The sequence below is a fragment of the Canis lupus genome, chromosome 30 (genome assembly GCF_003254725.2).
Source record: "Canis lupus dingo isolate Sandy chromosome 30, ASM325472v2, whole genome shotgun sequence".
NCBI lineage: Eukaryota > Metazoa > Chordata > Mammalia > Carnivora > Canidae > Canis > Canis lupus.
Genome location: NC_064272.1, coordinates 18,702,791 through 18,723,667, shown reverse-complemented (window position 1 = coordinate 18,723,667; position 20,877 = coordinate 18,702,791). Strand labels below are relative to the sequence as shown.

Below are 20,877 nucleotides of genomic sequence, written 5' to 3'. Positions count from 1 at the left end.
ATGAGAGAGAGTTCCAGTCACCTGTGTGCTGCAGGAACAAGTAAATGAAGAAGGAAGAGGGGTCCTATGGGCACCATACCATGCAACCCAGAGAGCTATTTCTAAAAGACATCCCAAGTTGAGAGACTGAAGTTGGGAACTGATTGTAGTTCCATCTCCAGCTTGGCTGTTTGGTTAGTAATCACCCTCCCTAGGCCCCAGAACCCCATAAGACAAGTTATTATACAAACTTCATTAAGTAAGGAAGTCCAATAAGCTAGAATGCACAGATCCAAAAAAAATCACTGAAGCTCAAATGATCTAGATGTTTTTGACCTGAATTATCCTGATAATAACCTGAACTGTCCATTTGACTTCAGGGTTACAGGAAGAGCCTACTCCTCTTCTGACCAAAGGCTATATCCTAGTGAATGGACCATTCTTTTTTTTTTGCTTACTTTCTAAAAGACATAATCCATATAAGCATATAAAATCCAGTGTATCTGCAGATTTTCTTAAGATTAGTCATGCTAATATTTCACCTAACCTAACAGGAGATAATTTTTCCCTTTATATTTGCCATCTTTATATTCCAGAATAGGTAAAAAATAAAAATAAATTCAGAAAAGGTGAAACTATAATGACAGAAGCAGATCAACGATTGCCTGGGCCTAGGGGTCGGGGGAGGGGATTGACTATAAGAGGCAAGAGGAGGGGCATCTGGCTGGTTCAGTAGGTAGAGCACATGATTCTTGATCTTGAGATCCTGAGTTTGAGCCCCACATTGGTCACAGAGCTTATCTTTTGTTTGTTTGATTTTGGTTTGGGTTTTTTTAATGTAAATTAAAGTTACTTAACATGTAGTATATTATTAGTTCAGGGTAGAGTTTAGTGGTTCATCAGTTGCTTATTAACACTCACTGCTTACTGCATTAAATGCCCTCCTTAAAAAGAAATAAAAGGCATCCAAGTCAGCAAAGATGAAATTAAATTTTCACTCTTTGCAGACGACATGATACTCTATATAGAAAACCCAAAAGACTCCACATAGAGCTTACTTTTTAAAAAAAGGCAGGAGAAAAGTTTCCAGAGTGACAGCTGCTGTGGGAAAGATTCACCAAACTGTACAGATAGAATTACCAAATTTTACTATATGTAAATTATACCTCAATAGAAATTTAAAATGATGTTTTTTCACAATAGAGCAGAACAACTTAAGAATGTCAATGAAAATGTTTCTATTACACAGAGAAGGAAATATTAGATCTGCCAAAATGTCTCAATAACAGGATACTTCATCAGAATATGCCAATACAAAAAAAAAAAAGAATATGCCAATACTTTGTGGTATAAATCACCATCTGTCAGCTGCCTGAGGTAGAGCTGTGTAACACTGAACATGTTCACAGTGTTTGTTCCTCCATCACATCCTCTAGGAGCATTAGTTAACCCTTCAAAAATTACAGGCAATATCACTTCTCAGGTGGACAATCAGTAGAGTAGTTCGATACACTAGAAAGAAAAGGCAAGGGTTTTGAGTCAACATGGAAATATGTCTTTCCATAGCTTAAACATGTGGTATTGCCAGAACTTTACCCTAATGCCACTTCATATTGACTTGTCAAATCAACAGCTTGAGGCCCAGATGTTTTTTGCCTTATCCATTTGACTTACTAAGGGACATCCTGGTAGCACCCCAAAAATCCTCTGAGAATCCATAAGCTTGGAGTCTATAAAAGGTAGTGATAGTAGAAGAAATTTCTTCTACCCTATTATCCCCAGGACTAAGGTGTCTAGGGCTGTGTGGATAAAAGTATTGCTCCCTCTTTTTAAAGATCTGCTCAGGTGCCCTGTCTCAGACATACTCAGAAGTACCTGGAGGGAGGAGGTCCATGGAGATACCTGCATACCCATATGGAAGCCCACACAGCCAGCCCTCTGAGAGGAAAGAATATTTAAGGTCTTATTTCAGGGGCCTAGTACTCAGACCCCTGGTTGAAACTTCAGGCTGGGAGCAGAAAGAGAAAACCAATAATCTAGTGATGTCTCTCACTCAACAGTTTTAAGAAGGACAATTGTCATTTTCAGTCCATTAATTTTTTGTCAGTAGAATCTGATGGGAAATGAGTCTATGAGCTCAAATGAGCACCTCATTAATATATAAAATTCAATTTAACATATTCTAAGTTTCTGTGGGTACAAAGCACTGCAGGAGTTGTCTTCAGCATTGTCTGTCTTGTCTTCCTCTCCCTGGGCAATTTCATCCACCCCCCAGCTTTTATTGCCAGATCTCCCTGATGACATCTGAAACTCTCCAGCTCAGTTTCCTCCCCTGAGCTACAGCAATGGATTTCCACCTATCCACTGATCATCATTCCCTGGATATTTGGCAAGAAACCCAATAAAATGAGAGCAATCCAAATTCAGCATCATTACTGACAAATCTACCCTTAATAATCAAGTCAGAGATTAGCATCCATAAAATATGCACCCAGTTACTCTTACCCAAACTAAGAGGGCACCTGGAATCCTCTCTCCTCCTCAAGCACCATCATATCCATTTGGTCACCAAATTCCATCAATTCTACCTCACAGATATCTCTGAAATGTACCCTTGTCCCTCTCTCCACCCAATTTATACTTTTCCTGACAACTTCTAGTTGTTCTCCACTTCCAGTGGGATGATCCTCTTACTCACTTTCTATAGCTAATACTCTTGGACTCCCATCAGTTCACCTTTATCAACTGATGCACTTGTCCCCCAGATACTACAGGTTTGAGTGGCTAACAACACATGCCAATACCCATTTCTGGAAGACTATCCACAGCTGATGAAATCATCTTACCTGAAGATGCAGAGGATGCCATCTTCCCCTTGGGTGCAGAAGGACAACTTCTGAGATGTAGTTCATGCTCCAGAGCCCCCATGAGATCAAGCTGAGGTTAGATTCTTCCTGAAATTACATTTTTGTCCAGCTTCTTCCCCTGTTCTGTCCCACTTCCCTCACTCCTTTATACTTTTCCCCTGAGAGCATTCCTCCAATAAATCATAAGAATCTCCATCTCAGACTCTGCTTCTAGGGAATTCAACCTAAGACATCCTTCATATTAGCACAGAATTATTTATTTTTAAAGGCATAGTTGATCCTGTAACTCCCTGGCATACATTTTTAAAACTTTACCTCATTATGTACATATAATCCAAAGACCTTAGTGTGTCATATAATTTCTTACCCATCTGTCCCCTTTCCAAGATGCCCACTCCAATCAGGTCTTCTACCCTTCCTTTCTACTCAATATTCCACTTCCCCCAAAAGCCATGCTCTTTCACACATCTAGATAATAAGTTCATGTTCTTCTCTTTCCCTGAAATTCATTTCACCATTTTGTCTAAGCTCCTGTTCATCCTTTAAACTCAGGTTAAACATCTCCTCCTTGAACTTTTCCTGAGCCTTCCCACCCTCTTAGGCAGTCAGATGGCCTGTCCTCTATACTCAAGTGGTGTTGTATATACACCTCTATTACAATATTAGCCTTGTTGTATTGTATTTCCATGTTACTATGAAGACAATTCAGTGCGTCTTTGTGATATTGTGAGTTTCATCAGGACAAGGATTACATAGCACAGAATAGGTACTCACAAATATTTGTTGAATACATGTACAATCAAGAAGTCTTCCTTCTCTAGTCCTGGGATTGCCCTTTCCTATTGTCTCTATTGTTTCCAAAACAATGGTGTGGACTTCTTGTTCAACCTTATACTGTACCTTATACTGCTTCCTGAAAAGTCCACGGTGTTTACTGTGGTTTCCCTCCCTAGATATTTCAGGGGTATCTAAGGGATATATTTGTATCCCAGGGGTCATCTTGGCTGGAACTTGTCATATCTGGATCTAGATTACTACTCTAAACTTCACTGCTTGGCATAACCAACTTCTCCAGGTCACCTGAGCACTCTCAGTACCAGTTATTCCCAAGTGTGGACACTGACTCTCCCTTAATCACCCAACACAAGCCTAAGGCCGGCTATTGTATTCAGCAGATCTTTATTGAAGGCTTGGGTGTACCTTGAGGGGAGTTACAAAACAGGGAAGACCCACAACACATGGTGTGAGCAATTACTGTTCCCAGAGCCTATGGAGCCATGCCTTTGAATGCTTCTCTCTCCATGGTACTCCAATAGATATGCCACCATATTTCAAAGCCAACTTACTACTTCCATAGACAGAAGCTGTCACTTTGGAACCAATGTCTATCTCTTCCCCTTCCCTGCAACTAAAGGAGGAAATCTTTTCTTCATCTCCCAGTCAGTATCAAAACAATCTCTGCAGAGTTGCAACTCTGTCATAATGAAGAACATTTTACATCATTTTGAGTTTGGCTCTTTCATCATAACCTCAAACTGTCCTTTCCAAGAAGGATTTGCCCTTTACCTTTACATTACCAAAAGCATAGTGAAATGTTAAGGTCCTCTGACCAATAGAAAAAGAAAGAGACTGTCTTTCTTCCAATGGACAGTCTTTCCTCCTTTATCGAATATTAGTTGACCATAAAGTTCAGGGTCCACTTCTGGGTTCTCTATTCTGTTCCATTGATCTATGTGTCTGTTTTTGTGTCCACGATAGCCAAACTGTGGAAGGAGCCTCGGTGTCCATCGAAAGATGAATGGATAAAGAAGATGTGGTTTATGTATACAATGGAATATTACTCAGCCATTAGAAACGACAAATACCCACCATTTGCTGCAACGTGGATGGAACTGGAGGGTATTATGCTGAGTGAAGTAAGTCAATCAGAGAAGGACAAACATTATATGTTCTCATTCATTTGGGGAATATAAATAATAGTGAAAGGGAATATAAGGAAAGGGAGAAGAAATGTGTGGGAAATATCAGAAAGGGAGACAGAACATAAAGACTCCTAACTCTGGGAAACAAACTAGGGGTGGTGGAAGGGGAGGAGGGCGGGGGGTTGGGGTGAATGGGTGACGGGCACTGAGGGGGGCACTTGATGGGATGAGCACTGGGTGTTATTCTGTATGTTGGTAAATTGAACACCAATAAAAAATAAATTTATTTAAAAAAAAGAAAAAGAAAGAAAGAGAACAGTACTCCTGTCTTCCACAATATAAAATCTCTACCTGCAAAAACAAACAAAAACCCAGAAAACTATTATCTTTAAAATGGAAAATTTCAATAACCATCAAGCTTTCACAAACATTGTATTACCCTACTGAAATGAATATAAATAAATGGATGAAAGAGTAAACCAAATATATCCACATGAAGGGATTAAGTAAGGCTTTAGAAAAGGGACTTGAGAGAAGGAATGATTTAAACCTACAGAGAAGAGGGGAAGAAATCACAGAGCAAGGTCAGAGGCCCTGGGAACAGCACTTTCTAGGAAAACTGTAGGAGATTTGTGTATCAGTTAGGAGCAGTCTAACTGGAAAGGGAATAAGATCCCTTCCAGTACTTATATCTACTCCTATAAGGAAAGTGATATGAATGAGTATTGTTGTTGGCTGTTTTCATTGGTGCTTCTTTATACATTTCTACATGTCACACATTTCTTGCAAGGAGTATTTACCACCTTATGGTAAATCTGAAGAAAAGCATGGCTACAATATCCATAATTCTTAAAACAAACTCTAAGGAAGATCCAAGGTAACAGTAAAATTAAAATGAAAGAATCTCCATTTAGCAAATGTAGCCCTCTCTGATGGCACACTTACCAAGAAGGTAATTCAGCCCCCAAAGCATTCTATCAAAAATGGCAGAGAATGGCAACAACCTAGTCAGCATTAAAATCAAAAGAGTTGTATCTCTTTGCTCTATAACCACACCACCTCATCTTGGTGAAGGTACAGAGGCATAAATGTTCCCTTGGAAAACCTTAGCAAGAGCCAGAGACAAGCAGGATGGCAGGATGAGTTTTGCTTCACCAGAAACAGACCTTCTAGGAGCTCAATCAAGAAAGAAGTAGTAAAAAAAAAAAAAAAAAAAAAAAAAAAAAAAAAAGAAGTAGTATCTGTATGCGAAGATCAAGTAACCTCACCTGCAGGCTTGTTACTGAGAGTACCTAAAAAAGAAATTGGATTAGAGATTCCTACCAGTTGAAGCTCACACTAGAGGAGGAATGAATGAGTTCAAAATGATGTGCTTCCTACAAATAAATCTCTCAAAGAAATATGAAAGAGGAAGCATTAGAATGTGGCCTGGCCTATGAGGTAAAAGAAATCCTTCACGGACTTGGGAGTAATAAAGATTAGTACCAACTCAGGTGGAGAACATGAGGCATCATTTGGAAGATGGAAGCCCCAACATGAAACACTTGAATGAACCTAAAAGGTGACAAAACAATCCCTGGGAATGAGAAGACAATGGAGGGACTACATGATAATTCAAAGTGAAATGTGGAGAAAGCAAAGTTCAATGGTAAAACAGGAAGAGCTGCCACTGGGATGAGCAGGATGAAGTGAGCACAGGGGCAGAAGAAAGGAAACACTGAATGAAGAGGTCACCGTGCCAGGTGCTGCCTTCTTTGTGAAGTGACTCTGCCACCTAGCCAACAATACTTTAGAATAAAGAAGAAATTATCTGCTAGTTTTGAGCTCTGCGTCTGTGATCATTTGTAGCTAAGATCCTAACTTTCAACCAGGTGCTCCAGATCAGCACACTTCACTAGAGATACCAAAAAAAATTTTTTTTGAAATAAAATAAGTCAGTGGATTTAGGTCATACATCTGAGTCTTAAAGCAAAAGGGAGTAGCAAACATTCAGGGAAACATTAGTTTTAGGAATCACAGGTTAGCAATCCAAGGGGTTTTCAGAGGAGAGGGCATCCTAGGGCTTCAGGCTTAGTCACTGTGGAATTGCCATTCTGGAGGTCCAAACTGATGGAAAAATCCCTGAAAAGTGTATTAACAGAATCCCTATCCTACAGACAAGGCTGTAAAAGAGGTCTGCCTATGGAAGACACGAGAAGAGAGAACTCATACATTTTCTTATTATTCCCAGGATAGAGAGTGGGAGGCTGATCAGCTCTGAGATAACTGAAGAAGGCAGGACTTAACCCAAGTTCAAACAGAGACCATACTACAGCTACATGAAGACTCACAAGACAAATAAAATTCTTTTTTCTTTTAATTTATTTTATACTCTCAAATAACATTTGTAATCTATTTGCACTAAAGTGGGATCTCTTCATTCTGTCCACTGTCCATCACCCATGGACGAACATATGCAAGAGAAGTTACATAATAGTATACACTGAAGAAGTAGGGATAATGTCTGACCCATAACTGGTACTCCATAAATAGCATATAGTCATTTACACACTTATTCATTTATTCAATATTCATCGACTGTCTACAATATGCAAGGCATTGTTCTAAAACAAGAATTTAGCATTTTTTTAAGAAGACAAAACCCTCACAAAGCTTACATTCCAATGGGGGAGACTGGCAAATGTGCAAATATATATATATATAATAAAGGCAAAGAGTAGGTAAACACTATGAAGAAAAAGAAGTAGATTAAGGTGATGGATAATGACTCAGAATTTCTTTAGATGGAACAGTCAGGGAAGTCTCTCCAAAGAGGTGGGATTCAAGCAGGACCTGGAGGAAGTGAGAAAGCACCATGCACAAAGGGGGCAAATACAAGGCTCTGAGTCAGGAACCAGTAAGGAGGTAAATGAGGCTGGATCAGAGGGAGAGGGGAGGAGAAATGGAGTAGAAAACTGGGCTGGAGGAGGAGGTAAGAGCCAGGTTGTGGTGGCCTTTGTGCACCTTATGAAGGACTTTGGACAGTATTCTGAATGTGGTGGGAAGCCATAGGAGGGTCCCAAGCAGGAAAGTAATGTGATCTGATCTCCATCTTAAAACTGTGACTGTCACAGGTTTGTAGAAAACTGACTGTGGGGTGTGGGAGAGCAACAGTCTGAACAGGAAAAACTCAATCAGATACTGAGGAGATGATGAGAGCTTGGAAAAGGAAAATAGAAGGCAGTTTCCCTCTTCCCCCAAAGAAAATTTCCCCCAAAAGTGCTTCAGCCAACTTGAATATACAATTTCCAGAATGTGAATTAAATAATAAAGTTTCTACTTAGACAGTATTTTAATTTTATTCACACATATATTTAAATTACATCTACAGAATCAAAATAGAAATATCAATTCACAAATATTTCTTCCTTGACCATCTCACTTTACATGAAGTAATTTTACTCAGACTTATCATAAGCTTTTTCGATCTAAGTGTCTTTTTAGAGCCATTTTTTAGGTCACTTCACACAAGTTTCAGAGCACACCATCTTCATTCATCAAGCCTGTTTGGAGTCCATGCATGATACTGTGGCTGAATGTTTATCCCAAGCCACAAATACCCACTGGTGAGGATTCAGATTTTAAATCTGTGGGTCAAATTTGGGAATAAAGCTTTTGTAAACAAAGTTTCATCAAAATATAGCCACACCTATTCATTTGTATACTCTGTGGCTGCTTTTGCTTTGTAATGGCAGAGTTGAACAGGAGAGAGGGACATATGGCTTATAAGACTAAAATATTTACTATTTGGCCTTTTGCAGAAAAGGTTGTCTGACCCCTGGTCTAGGGCATTATCTAGCACATAGTAGGCACTCAGCAGAATTTGGTACTGATTAGATGACTGTAGACAACTCCTTATTTTCTGATGGATAATTTAGAGAAAGGAAAAAAAACAAATAAAAAACAAACCTTATATTCTGTGGTATTTGTTGAATTTGTCCTCAAGTGCCCTCCACACTGGCCCCTTCTAGTGGTTCTTTTCAAGCACTAAGTGGTATAAAAGCTTTTCTGTCTAATTCTTAAGGGAGCATTTTCAAGGCAGCTCTCCTTCCCTCTGTGGCATGAATAACTCTAAAGACATCACTTCTCTCCTCTGTGCCTCCATTTTCCACAACTTGAAAACAGAGTGTTTGTAGATCTTGTGGGTCAAGTGTTTTCAGAGAAAAGGTACTGCAGTTAGGAGTGTTTGACTTTTATATCTGGAAAAAGCAAAGGGGCAGTAGTATGGGAAGCCCATATATACATGGAGGGGTGGAAAGTTGGGTCAGCAGTTGGAGTGAGAAGAGAGCAAGGCCCTGGGAAGACAGCACCTTTTGAAAAGAGTAATCTTTCTCCATGTGTTCAAGCCACTCTTACAAGAGCATGCTTTGAAGGGGTACAGTTCCATGTTCAAAAACTACGTATGAAATTTCCTAATCTTTTCAAAGCACACAGGCTCTCTCAGAAAAGAGTTCCCACCAGTGCTCCTATTGAGGTACTTTGGAAAGGTTTGCAGGTAGCTCAGCCCAGCTAGGGCTCTGTCAACAGTGGCACTGCTGGATATGAAATCACTAGAAAGAGCTTTAAGTTAGAAAATTGACAGAATGGTGATTGCTTTATTTCTTCTTGTAGAGCCAAGTGGAAATTATCTCCCTCTGTTGAAACAGAATCTAGTCTTAGGAGGCAGAGAGCTTACATTTTTTGGCATTGTAAGGGCTCAAAAATGTTCCATTTCACCCTCTCTCTTTTGTCTTCTGCTACCCATAAAGGAGCAAAGAGGAGCTCCGAGAGAAGTGAGTTGAACCCTTTAAAAGTATTTTAGCAGCAATTTGTGCAAGAGGACAGTCCCAGCAGTGATTTTCTGTCACCTGAAATACCCTGAGGGGCAGCAAAGAGAAACTGTGAGGGCTTTTGTGGCCGAGTCTGAAAACCCAGAGACACAGCCCTGACTGGGAGCAGCCCATCCCACAACACACTTCACAGTGAGGAGGCACGAAGCCTTCTATCAAAGCCACACTGATAACTGGGCCCCACTTTTCTCATTAAACATGATTGCATGATGGTACTGAAAGAATGAACTCCTAATAAACATGAGAATACCTATGGCAAATAGGTCATCTCAGTGTGGGATCCCCCTGAGGCAGACCCAAGACAAGGTACAGGTGGTATATTTGAGATCCAAAGGCCAGTAGGCAAGTGAGGAAGAGAGACCAGGAAGGCAAGGAAGACATAAAGGGTCAAATATCAAGCCCGCTACCACTGCGGTTCAGTGATGGAGTGACAGCTGCTGGAGTGATGTTAATTCCACCAGCATCCCACCCTGCGCAAAGGGATGCAGGTATTAGAAGTAAGAAGAGCTGCAGCACCTAAATATGGTAAGTTCCAATGAATATGGGTACCATGCCCATAACATCTGCTACAGAGCCACTCAATGAGTTTCCTCACATCTTTCCTTGACCACGTACCACTCCCTCATATACTTGGAAACAAGAAATTGCCTAGGATGGCATAGTGACATCTGCCACATTTACAGGGCCCATTATCTTTTGAATAGACTTCCTCTGTCAGGGGAAATCCCCACTTTGTAAACTCAATCTCCCCAAAGTACAAATATACAGACTCCCTTGCAGCTAGGACACAGACCTGAGGTTTAGGCTCTGCCAATCAGGCACACAAAGGTAAGAGTGTATTTTGGAAGTGTTCAATATAAGAGACAGGCCGAGAAAGATATCCCTTATTCCCAGGGAGAGGAGTGCCAGAAGCATACAGTGTTTGGGGTTGGAGGCAGCAGTGCCCATGAAGGCTCTCCAGTAGTTCAGAGCAGAATTTCCAGCACAAAAGGGACATCAGGGCTAGTGTCCTTAGCACTCACAGTAAATTTGGTTTCCTGCCATGTAGTGATCAACAGATTCAGGGTTTTCCCATCAGGCCAGTTTCTGTACCTGGGTGTAAGTGATCCTCCTAGAATCCTGTACCCAAATGTGTTTCTTCTCACTATGCTTTAATATCCTTAACATCAATCCCTTTCTTGCTTAAATTAGCCAGAGTGAATTCAATTTTTCATGACTAAGCCTGCATTCATAACTGATACAAGTGGAAAAAATAAATGGTAAAGGACATAGTGTGACATGGTATATCACTTTACAAAAGCATAAAAAGGGGCACCTGGGTGTCAGAGTCGGTTGAGCATCTGGCTCTTGGTCTCAGCTCAGGTCATGACCTCAGAGTCATGAGATTGAGCCCTACCTCAGGATCTGCCCTCAGTGTGGATTCTCTCTCCTTTTCACACTCACTCTGCCCCTCCCACTTGTGTTCTCTTTCAAATTAATAAACAAATAAATCTTTTTAAAATAAAATAAAATCATAAAGAAACCCAAAGAAGCTATTTGGTCTCCCTCATCCTCATAAAAATGGTACCTATAAATCATTTCAAATGAGAAACTAGTTCCCGAGTCCCTAGAGAGAAAATTCTGCACAACCTAAAAAAGTAGATCATTCCAGGAACCTACAACACCCAATGTCAAAAAGGTTCTACAGAGAGATACAAGAACTTTTCAGTCATTTAAGAGAAAATGAACTGAAATCACACATTTCTCATTGAATTTACCTTTAATGGTCTTTATTATAATAAAGCCATCTATTGCCAAACATTAGGAAACATCATTTTCATTTTCTTCCAGGTCAGTGTGAATCAAATAAAAATTTGAGAAGAAACAAAGATGTCAATATTATATTTAACATAAAAAAAAACTTTCTATTTTACATGGGCATCAAAAACACTTGTTTTCAAAAAAGTTTTCTCAAAACAGAGGATCATAGGGAAAAAGAGGAAAAAATAAAACAAGATGAAATCAGAGAGGGAAACAAACCTTATGGTTTGTCTCTTATGAGACTCTCAATCATAGGAAACAAACTGAAAGTCACTGGAAGGGAGAGGGGTGAAAAGATGGGACAACTGGGGGATGGGCATTAAGGAGAACACTTGATGTAACCAGCACTGGGTGTTACATAAGACTGATGAATCACTGACCTCTACCTCTGAAACCAATAATATTTTATGTGTTAATTAATTGAATTTAAATCTAAAAAACAAAAACAAAAGAGTTTCTTCTAGTTCCCCTTCTACTCTCTAAATTTTGAGGGCAAAAGAGGAAGTTAGGAACATTCCTTCAAATCTCTGGATCAAAATTCAACATGAGAGACTCCACCTGAATTCCTTCATTCCCTTGGAAAAATGACATCCCCCTTTCAGGCGCATAAATTCATCTCCCTTTTAAAGGATGCTCTTAAAGGATGTCTGTCCTCTGATATTTGTACTTAATGGCAAGAGCTATGATGATGATGATTACATTTGTGTCAGTGGTTTTCAGAAATCATTGGGAGGGCACTGGGTCTCAGTCGTATTGCATTAACATCTTACCTTAAATGTTTTACCCATTGACCTTAAAATATTTCAAAATTCATATTTTTCTTAGAAATTACTGGAAAATATTATAAATACAAGAAGCATAATGTTTCATGAACAAATCAGGTTATACTGCATAGGGAATAAGACTTGGAATCAGACAAGCTTAGACTCTGAGGAATGACCCTCCCCTAATTACAACCTGATAGTTGTTAACTTCGTAACTTAGGCAAGTCACGTAATAGCTCTTAGGCTTAGTTGCTTCACCTGTAATATGGGGGCACCATACCTACTACTTAGGACTGCTGTAAGGATTAAATGAGATAATATGGGCAGCCCCAATGGCGCAGCGGTTTGGCGCTGCCTGCAGCCTAGGGTGTGATCCTGGAAACCCAAGATCGAGTCCCACATCAGGCTCACTGCATGGAGCCTGCTTCTCCCTCTGCTTGTGTCTCTGCCTCTCTCTCTCTCTCTTCTGTGTCCCAATAAATAAATAAAAACTTTCAAAATAAATAAATGAGATAATATGTAAAGTAAGTAAAACATGCTCACATTTAATAAACATTTAGTAGATGATAGCTGTTATCTTTCTTTTTTTTCTTAACTTTATGTATTTGCATCTGTACATGATTATTTTCAAATAAATATTGTACATATTTTTCAATGTGGATATAATTTTTCTTTTATGTCTTGGCTTCAGAATTTCACAAAGTCTGGTATATCTCATCTTCTGTGATCTAAAGCTATTGTCATCTGTTTATTAAACTCTTGTTTGGATGATCATCTCCCCCATCATACTTTCTGACTGCTGCCAAAGTTCTTTCTTCTGATGATGTGATGAACACACAAGCCCACACTTTAAAATGTCAAAGTGGCTTCTCCTCTCCCTGTGGATCCAATGCAAGCTCTTCATCATTTGTAGGACTGTTTCCATCCCCCTCTGATGGTCATTGTCTCATCCCCATCTGTATATCAGAGTCCAGGAAGCTCTGAATTATGTTTCTCAGATTCCCTTGCTTAACAAATTATACTCAGAGAAATAAAGGGTGGAATCATTAGCGATACCAGTGCCCAGAGTCAAGAGCCACCAAATGCCCCACACAGATCTAGGTAGGACCCTAGCACTACTATGTTTTTAAAAGCTGTTCCTCCATTCCCATGCTGGTTTCAAGTTATTCTGCTGTATACTTCAGCTCAAACTCAACCCCCACCCTTTATTTATTATTTATTTATTGATCTCCCTTAAATCGCAAGCTGCTTAAGGACAGAAAGAGTATCCTGTTCATAGCAGGAACCCATCTCCACAGTACACACACATGCTCCTGGCAAACTGCTTTGCTACATTATAAGACCTTCAAAAAATGCTTGTTTGCATACCTTTTTAAAGTTAAATTTTCCTCTCTTTGCATTCATAACTCAGCAGGTTATTTTATGCTGAATGCCTTGCTCCCTCCGAGCCCAGAATTTAAAAGTCTCCAGTAGAAAAATCTTAGAAAGATATATTTTCAGAACCAGAGGCAACCATGATTTAAATAAAGAGGGCACCAAACCTGGGCTCACAGAGCCCACATTTATTTTCAGAGACTCAAGAGAACAACCCAGCAGGACTCCACAGGTTCATAGAGAATTCTGGAGTCACAAGATGTGAGATAGGAAGGGCATCAGGGATCATATTGCCCAACCTCTTCAATTAGTAGTTAAAGAAGCAGGACAAAAAAGGAGAACATGACTTGCTCAAGGTCATGTTCTATATGAGAAGAACCTGGAGCCCCCAGCTTCTCTCCACTCAATCCAGCTCTATACAGATGGGAGGGTCAAACCATTCTTGGTGGCATCCGGAAAAGCCCTTCCACCCTCTTCTGGACCATCAAGAAGCCAAGTGTAAATCTGGCAGACCTTCCCCAGCATTCCTGGGTGACGACAGGCATAGTAACCTCAGTGACAGATCCCTGAGCACTCCCTCGCCATCCCCGTGTCCTGCCCTCTCCACAATCAATGCTTTCTAACATTTTATTTATCACTGCAGTACTTAAGAGTAAAGTCAGAAGGAGAGAAGGCTGCCATGACTGTGTGTTCTCCACACTGCTCCTCCTGCACATAAACTCTAGGTAATGATTCCTTTTGCCAGAAGCCCAGCTCCCAAAATAGTGTGGTGCATTGGCCGAGGTCCAGGAGTTAATAGGGATGGCAGCATTGTGTCTTATGAGCCGTTTTAACTGAGCTAATTTAGAATTTGCCTGACCAAGAGTACCATAAAACGTACTCCTCAAGATGAGATTGTTAATTACCACAGGATGACTCGCCTCTGTTGGGCAGCTGGGGAGACCTGGAGGGGAAAGGCTGGTTTCCAGAAATAATCCTTCCCTCCTCACCAAATAGGACTTAAATGTGGGAAAGGGCAAAGGGGATGGACGGAGAGATTCACCCACAGGAACTAAATAGGGTTATAATTAGTTTGTGTGTTTGCAGGTGTCATCTTTCACCCTCCGCTGTGGAGGAGACTGCGGGTAAGCTCAGAATCTTTTGTGTCTCTTGGAGAAGGGCAGTGAGATCCTTGGGGTGTTAGAGGAAGAGCTGGAAGCAAGATGACTGCTAGGAGCAAGGCAAGTGAAGTCTCTGCGGTACAGAGAGACACCAAATGCAATGACCCCCGAATATAACACCGTTTACTGACAGCAGCTCCCCGCAGCTATTACAGGGCTGCCAGAGAGCATCCTAATTAGTGAGGGTTGTCAGCACTCCCATTATAATCCCCAGTTGAATGAGCTAAGTGTTTGTCACAGCCACTTCAAGTCACAGCCTCTGAAACATAGCTTTGAGTGGCCAGTCTCAATTTGTTTTTACCCCATGACTTATTCTAACCACCTGCATGCTTCATATGCATCTCAAATATATATTTAAGCAGAGCCAACTCATATAAAGGGGATTTGATTCCTACTGCTGTCTCATTGCTGAGATGCCTATCATTTTACAGAAATGTCCCCTCAAAGCACACTCTTTCCAAATGTTTCTAAGATATGAGTTATACATTATATTTGTAGCAATTCTTTCTGCCACTTTGCTCACTGTTTCCTCTCAGGCTGGCTCCATACACTGGGTCTTGACCTCACCACAATGGTTCTGAGTAAGCAGGAATGTGTTCCTGCTTTTGGCTGTATTGGACTGTAGTCTCGTGCATTAGTCAGTCGAAGATTGTGTTCTGTGAATTCATCTTAAGCATGCTCTCCTTAATATTGGTTAAGTCATGAAACCCATGTGGAATGTGAACTGTGTTAGATATTTAATCTTACTGTTATGCCATAAACCTTTACATGACATGATCTGCCTTGATGTATAGACCAGCCTTATTAAAGGTAATGGGTGTCTTGCATTCTGAATCAAGAGAGCACTTTGAAGAACAGAAATAAAACTCAAATGGGATGATATATGTGTAAAAATAGGATTCATGTGAATGCAATCTTGTGAGCTCTGCCTCCCTTCTCCACAAGCCTCTTCTCTACAGCCACAATTGTCATGAGAATTCTAGGGTGAAGGGTGAGGAGGGAGAAGCCTGATTTTCTTGAAGTACCAGACAATACCCTAGGTAAGTATATCAAATGTCAGGCTTTCCTTAGGCAGTGGGGAGCTGACTTAAGCTTAAGTCTGACGCCAAAACCAGTCATTTTGTGAAATGAGAGAAGTCCAAGAGGTACTAAGAAAAAACAGAGCCCATGTTAAATACTTAATATTTATATAAAATAAATATTAAAGGTGCTTGACATGAATTCACCTATTAAACAATGCAAGATTAACAACAGATTAAATGTCATTTCAATTCACAAACATAATCCAACATTTTGAGAAATCTAACATTTTTTAACTTTGTACTACGGTGGTTTTCAAAAATACACAAAAGAAAATAGTTTAATGAACCCCATGTATCCAACACCTAGCTGCAACACTATCAACTCCTAGGAAATCTTATTTCATTTCTATTCATCATCTCCACCTCTACCTACCCACTCCAGATAATGTTAAAGTTAAGTTCAGACTATTTCAAGAAATTTAAACAGGCATTTCACTTGCCTTAGAAAATCCACCTGGGGATAGATTACTAGGTCCTGTTAGTGCTCTAGGCCTGCCATCTTCAAGAAGGCCTCAAAACTGACCACAACCAGCAGAGAGGTCCTCAAAGGGGTGTCTTCAAATGCACTATAAACCTCATCAGTAACCCAAAATTCAAGTGAGTGACTGGGTGCCACACAGAACAATTACCAGATGACCTTACAACCTAAGGGGTAGTAGTACCTACTCAAGGCCTAAGAATGGCCTTCATGAGCCAGCATGTAACAGCACTTCCCAGTCACGAAGGTAACAACATCAAGTGCTCTACTCTCAAAACATTAAAAACAAAAAAGTATCATCCTTGCCATAGAAAAGTTCATTTTCCATAGGAAAACAAAAATAAATACATATACATGGTTTGTGAACATGCATAGTCTTCATTCAACAGAAATGCATATTGAAAGTGGTATTACTAAAAATGAACCCCCCGGGGCAGCCTGGGTGGCTCAGCGGTTTAGTGCCGCCTTCGGCCCAGGGTATAGTCCTGGGGACCCGGGATCGAGTTCCGCATCGGGCTCCCTGCATGGAGCCTGCTTCTCCCTCTGCCTGTGTCTCTGCCTCTCTCTCTCTCTCTCTCTGTTTCGAATGAATGAATGAATGAATGAATGAATGAATGACTAAATAAATAATCTTCTAAAAAAATGAACCCCCCCAAAAAAATGTTTGATAGAGCTTATAATAAGATACCAAAAGCTGGAGATTCCCATGTCCTCATCACTGTTTATATATTTTAGACTATTCTTTCAGGAACACAGAAGGAAAACATGCAAGGAAAAAAACACATTTGCACCCCTTGTAAAGCTACTTAACTTATTCCTCAGAGTATACATGAGTTTGATGATGTTGACAAATGTGCAAAATAAGTTGCTACAGTGGTAACAACCAGTGAGCATTTTAAGGGTCTGAAAATATTTGTAAGCCAGTGAAACCCTAATCTTGGCACATTAGCAGCTATTAGTATACTAAAATGATCTGCCTGGAAGGCATGGAAAAATCAGACATTCTACACTGGGAAGCAAACAAGTGTGACTAACAAGAGAAGCCTGTACTAAATTTCTAATTTTCCCCATCAGAGCAATGGCAAATCAAGCCATTAACGAGTAAATATGAGTTTTTAGATGACATCCTAGAAATGCACATCAGAGAGCAGGTGCATCCATCCACAGAATAGCTAACTTGGAAAGTTGCAACAAATCTGAGATCCTGGTTAGTGGGAGAAAAGAAAGGGGGTCTTCTTAATCAGCCTTTGTCAATCACCACCCAAACCCCAAGGAGAATGGCAATACCAGTAACCAGGCCTTGTCAGCAAGGAAGGCAGAGCTGAAGGAGCCCCAAGAGTTAAAGCCCTGTTTACTATGTCTAGAAGTAGTGCAATCTATATACCAATCACTGAAGTCATTTGAGACTTGCCTGTTGCTGACAAATGTAGATGGACAGATATGTAAAGATGATGCGTCATGAACTACAGCTGATGAATTTCCTGCAGAAGCCCCTGTACTCACATCAGAAGTGTCAAGAGGTGACAGAGCTACATCACACTGAGTCTGGCAGTTTAATTTGGTGTCAGCTATTAGTGTTGACTCTCAGCACTACTGCCGTTCAGTGTTTCTGCTGGCAAGGTGACACGGCCTCAGAGATTGCTGAATTTCTTTGTTGAGTGAAAGAGAGGTTAGGTTGCCTGGTTTGCACAGTAATCCCTTGCTGAACAATGGCGACTAAAGAGGAGCAGAGGGAGGAAACAGGGAGAAAAGGAATTTGTTGCCCAGAGCTTGTCTTAAACTTTCCTTGTACAATTTCAGGCGAGAGTCTGATGGCTTTGTTGGGCAAAAAACAAATGTCTGGAGCAAGGATGATTTATGTTGACAGTTTGGCTGATTTAGAAGGTACGGAGTACACTAGCATCACGGAAGTACTCTCCCAACATTGGTACCATTGAAACCACCACATTTGCTCAGGAAGGAGGACGTCATGAGTTGCTCTGACCTCTGGGTGTCACCCAGCAAATCCAATTCCCTTCTCCTAACCCCATGCTGTGGGAGACGCAGGCCTTGGCAGTGTACCCAAGGACACTTCAACCTTCCTGGGTTACCCTTTTTCCAGAGAAAAGAGTAGTGTATGTATTTTACATCCCTCCCCCAACCCATGCCACACTGCTGGTGGAGTGAGAAGGTATAGAGTACAGGCCAGGGAAGCCTGACATGGGCTCAAGGGAATTTGGTAAGAGGCTAATAACAGTCACCCCCTCCTCCACTCTGACGAGGACAGCACTGCCACAAATGGATGCTCTGGCCCACATGTCATGGAGGTCACAGAAAGGTGATAAAGATTACCAGTTCCTAGGATACACCCTTCCAGAACTGCCTATGGGTCTGGGGCTGCAGCAGTAGTACGGGTGGGAGGAGGGGGTTGGAAGAAACATGAAGAGGGACTTACAGTCATGAGTAGCCAAATAATGTCTCAAGCAGCAAAAAAAGCACAGCCGAAAGTTTAAAGGACTTGTCCAAGGTAGCAAATAGAATTAGAGTGGGGAAAAAAAGAAACCCTGTAGGAGCTCTATCTTATAAGAACCAGAGCAGATTACAATGCTTCCTAGCACCTGCCCTACTACATTGCACAAGAGCCTGCTGACAGTACTGTGCTCCTTACATTTTCATGGAATTTTATACTTGTCTGTGGCTTTTACACCCATTACCTCATTTGAGTCTCATTCACTTCCTGAAAACCATTCCCAGAGGCCACCTCTGGTTCTGAGCTCCGCCAATATTCCAACTCCCAGCCACATTCTTGTCCTTTATAGAAGAAAGCTGCCTGTCCTGGGACAGAGTCTGTAATGTACAGAACAAGGTCAACGAGAGTCCCTGCTCCACACTGGTCACCCACCTGGAATATCGTGTCCATCTGCAGGAGCCACACTTGGCGAGGGATATCAGCCAGTGGATCATGTCCTGGGGAAAGCAGCTGGGGCACTGAGGAGTTGACATTACAGTACTTGTTGAAGGGCCTTGGCCAGAGAAGACAAGAATAAGTACCATCAAGTCTTCCAGCAGCTGCAGAGCCGCCGTGTGAAAACCAAAGGGGTCCATGTGGCACTGTTCTGGGTTCCTACATAAATTAAAGAGAAACTTCCACGATGTCTGGAGCTCTGGATGTCCCGCAAATGAAAGAGGTTGTTCTCAAACTCCTTGCAACAGGAACCCACTTAGGTGGCATCAAATTTGACTTCCAAATGGATCAGTCCATCTAGGAAAGGAAAAGCGATGGCGCTACCTCATCAATCTGAAGAGGACCTCAAAGAAGCTTCTGCTGGCAGCTTCTGGCTGATGTCACTGTTATATCCTCCAGAAACAGTGGCCAGTGGGCCGTGCTGACACGAAGTTTGCGGCTCCCACCAGAGCCACCCCTCTCATGGGCCGCTTCACTCCTGGAAACCTCATTAACTGAGCCAGGCAGCGCCTCCCCGGAGCCAGGTCTTCCACTGGTTACTGACTCCGGGCTGACCACCAGCCTCTCACCGAGGCTCTTACGTTAACCGGTGTAACACGGACTCTCCTCAGCGCCAAGAGGGCGGCGCCATCCCAGGCCACCACAGGGCAGCCCCCCAGCGACTCAGGCGGTCAAGCCCCGCAGGACGTTCTGCGCATGCGTGGCGCCACCTTAGGCGCTCCCGCTGAAAGTCCCGCGGGATCTCTTCTGTAGAGATCCTGAGGAAACTGAAAAGGAAGAGGAGGGCCCTGCTGTAAAGGCTGTGCCAGGTGGAGTTTCAGGGTGAATGGATTGCTTCAGCTCCCAAATTTACTGCTTCTCGACTGGCAGATGCAAGCTGGTCTGAAGGTGTGCAGATGCCCCCTCTGACCCTTCAAAGGTTCCCTCCTGAGGACTGGAACGCCCAGCCGACCACTGAGGACAAGTCTTCAGCTCCCACCTCACAGGCCAGGCCCCTGCACCAGTAGGAACAACCAGTGAGTATTCCTAAACTGTTCTTACACAGAATTTTTTTTTAAGATTTTATTTATTCATGAGAGACAGGAAGAGAGAGAGAGAGAGAGGCAGAGACACAGGCAGAGGGAGAAGCAGGCTCCATGCAGGGAGCCCGATGTGAGACCCGCTCCTGGGACTCCAGGGTCACGCCCTGGGCCGAAGACAGGCGCCAAACCTCTGAGCCACCCAGGGATCCCCCACTTCCACAGACTCTTAAGCAGAAAGTGGAAATGAGGTTGATGGAAAATAAACGGTTTCTTTAAAAAAAAAAACAAAACTGGGTGCCTGGGTGGCTCAGTCGGTTGAGCCTCTGCCTTTGGCTCAGATCATAATCCCGGGGTGCTGGGATGGAGCCCCACATTGGGCTCCCTGCTCAGTGGGGAGTCTGCTTCTCCCTCTACCTCTGGAGCTCTCCCTACTTGTGCTGTTTCACTCTCCCTCACTCTCAAATCAATCAATCAATAAATTTTTTTTTTAAATGAAACAAAATTGTCAAAACGACAAAAAGCAGAGCAAAGTCCAAGTAGCAGGGAATTTCAGAAGGGAAAAATCTCAAGTAAGGAAGACCTCTGGTGGTTAGACTGAATTGGAAGGAGCTGCCCCC

General features: G+C 41.8%; 1 long non-coding RNA gene across 1 annotated transcript; it reads right to left on the bottom strand.

Annotated features, from left to right (window-relative positions):
* Positions 1–1,150: 1,150 nt before the first annotated feature.
* LOC125754047 (uncharacterized) lies at positions 1,151–20,494 on the bottom strand. The gene is made up of 3 exons (XR_007407304.1): positions 19,176–20,494; positions 2,826–2,933; positions 1,151–1,491 (listed from the first exon to the last, which is right to left on the bottom strand). It is a non-coding gene; the product is annotated as an uncharacterized LOC125754047 (long non-coding RNA).
* Between the last annotated feature and the right edge of the window lie 383 nt (positions 20,495–20,877).